The sequence below is a fragment of the Sprattus sprattus genome (genome assembly GCF_963457725.1).
Source record: "Sprattus sprattus genome assembly, chromosome: 11".
Classification (NCBI taxonomy): Eukaryota; Metazoa; Chordata; class Actinopteri; order Clupeiformes; family Clupeidae; genus Sprattus; species Sprattus sprattus.
In genome coordinates, this window is record NC_137909.1 from 32,041,741 (window position 1) to 32,044,240 (window position 2,500).

A 2,500-nucleotide genomic window follows, 5' to 3' on the forward strand; every position below is an offset into this window, starting at 1 on the left:
GGACTCAGACAAAGTCCTGTCTGGTTGCTAAGTGATTATTATTTCATCATCGTATTCACCCTGATTGGTCAGAATGGCTGGTAGCTTAACAAAGTGACAGTCCTCTCTATGGCAGAGGTGGTGTACACACACACACACTCTGAAATCCACCTTTGCATTTAACCCATCCAGGGAAGTGACACACACACACACACACAGTGAAGTGAGGTTACACACTAACCCGGAGCAGTGGGCTGCCATTGGCGGCGCCCGGGGAGCAGTGATCGGGGTTAGGTGCCTTGCTCAAGGGCCCTTCAGCCGTGGATGTGGGCATGGGAGAGCAGTGCTCTACCACTTCCCCCGCCCACATTTTTCCTACTGGTCGGGGATCGAACCGGCCACCCTAACCTAACCTAACCGCCTGAAACCCTAACCAGTAGGCCACGGCTGAGAGAGACGGCAGACTGACAGAGAGAGAGAGGGAGCACTGACAGAGAGAGAGAGAGAGGGAGAGAGCACTGAGAGAGACAGAGATAGAGAGAGAGAGAGAGAGAGAGAGCACTGAGACAGAGACAGCACTGAGAGAGACAGAGAGAGAGACAGAGAGAGAGAGACAGCACTGAGAGAGAGAGAGAGAGAGACAGAGAGAGAGAGACAGCACTGAGACAGAGAGAGAGACAGCACTGAGAGAGAGAGAGAGAGACAGAGAGAGAGAGACAGCACTGAGAGAGAGAGAGACAGCACTGAGAGAGAGAGAGAGACAGAGAGAGATACAGCACTGAGAGAGAGACAGCACTGAGAGAGACAGCACTGAGACAGAGAGAGAGACAGCACTGAGAGAGAGAGAGAGAGAGAGAGAGAGAGAGACAGCACTGAGACAGAGAGAGAGACAGCACTGAGAGAGAGAGAGAGAGAGACAGCACTGAGAGAGATACAGCACTGAGAGAGAGACAGCACTGAGAGAGATACAGCACTGAGAGAGAGACAGCACTGAGAGAGAGACAGCACTGAGAGAGAGACAGCACTGAGAGAGATACAGCACTGAGAGAGAGACAGCACTGAGAGAGATACAGCACTGAGAGAGAGACAGCACTGAGAGAGAGACAGCACTGAGAGAGAGACAGCACTGAGAGAGAGACAGCACTGAGAGAGAGACAGCACTGAGAGAGATACAGCACTGAGAGACAGCACTGAGAGAGAGACAGCACTGAGACAGACAGAGAGAGAGACAGAGAGAGAGAGACAGCACTGAGACAGAGAGAGAGACAGCACTGAGAGAGAGACAGCACTGAGAGAGAGAGAGAGAGACAGAGAGAGAGAGAGACAGCACTGAGAGAGAGACAGCACTGAGAGAGAGAGAGAGAGACAGAGAGAGAGAGACAGCACTGAGACAGACAGAGAGAGATACAGCACTGAGAGAGAGACAGCACTGAGAGAGAGACAGCACTGAGAGAGAGACAGCACTGAGAGAGAGAGACAGCACTGAGAGAGACAGAGAGAGAGAGACAGCACTGAGAGAGAGAGAGAGAGAGACAGCACTGAGAGAGATACAGCACTGAGAGAGAGACAGCACTGAGAGAGATACAGCACTGAGAGAGAGACAGCACTGAGAGAGAGACAGCACTGAGAGAGAGACAGCACTGAGAGAGAGACAGCACTGAGAGAGAGAGAGAGAGACAGAGAGAGAGAGACAGCACTGAGACAGACAGAGAGAGATACAGCACTGAGAGAGAGACAGCACTGAGAGAGAGACAGCACTGAGAGAGAGACAGCACTGAGAGAGATACAGCACTGAGAGAGAGAGAGAGACAGCACTGAGAGAGACAGAGAGAGAGAGACAGCACTGAGAGAGAGAGAGAGAGAGACAGCACTGAGAGAGATACAGCACTGAGAGAGAGACAGCACTGAGAGAGAGACAGCACTGAGAGAGAGACAGCACTGAGAGAGATACAGCACTGAGAGAGAGACAGCACTGAGAGAGATACAGCACTGAGAGAGAGACAGCACTGAGAGAGAGACAGCACTGAGAGAGAGACAGCACTGAGAGAGAGACAGCACTGAGAGAGATACAGCACTGAGAGAGAGAGAGAGACAGCACTGAGAGAGAGACAGCACTGAGACAGACAGAGAGAGAGACAGAGAGAGAGAGACAGCACTGAGACAGAGAGAGAGACAGCACTGAGAGAGAGACAGCACTGAGAGAGAGAGAGAGAGACAGAGAGAGAGAGACAGCACTGAGAGAGAGACAGCACTGAGAGAGAGAGAGAGAGACAGCACTGAGAGAGAGACAGCACTGAGAGAGAGACAGCACTGAGAGAGGTACAGCACTGAGAGACAGCACTGAGAGAGAGACAGCACTGAGACAGACAGAGAGAGAGACAGAGAGAGAGAGACAGCACTGAGACAGAGAGAGAGACAGCACTGAGAGAGAGAGAGAGAGACAGAGAGAGAGAGACAGCACTGAGAGAGAGACAGCACTGAGAGAGAGAGAGAGAGACAGAGAGAGAGAGACAGCACTGAG

The 2,500-nt window shown here is 52.0% G+C and overlaps 1 protein-coding gene across 5 annotated transcripts in view; it reads left to right on the plus strand.

Moving 5' to 3' along the window:
* The window catches only part of LOC308372637 (protein phosphatase 1 regulatory subunit 12A), a 46,271-nt gene that overhangs the window by 29,800 nt on the left and 13,971 nt on the right, over positions 1–2,500 (plus strand). The window lies entirely within an intron of this gene.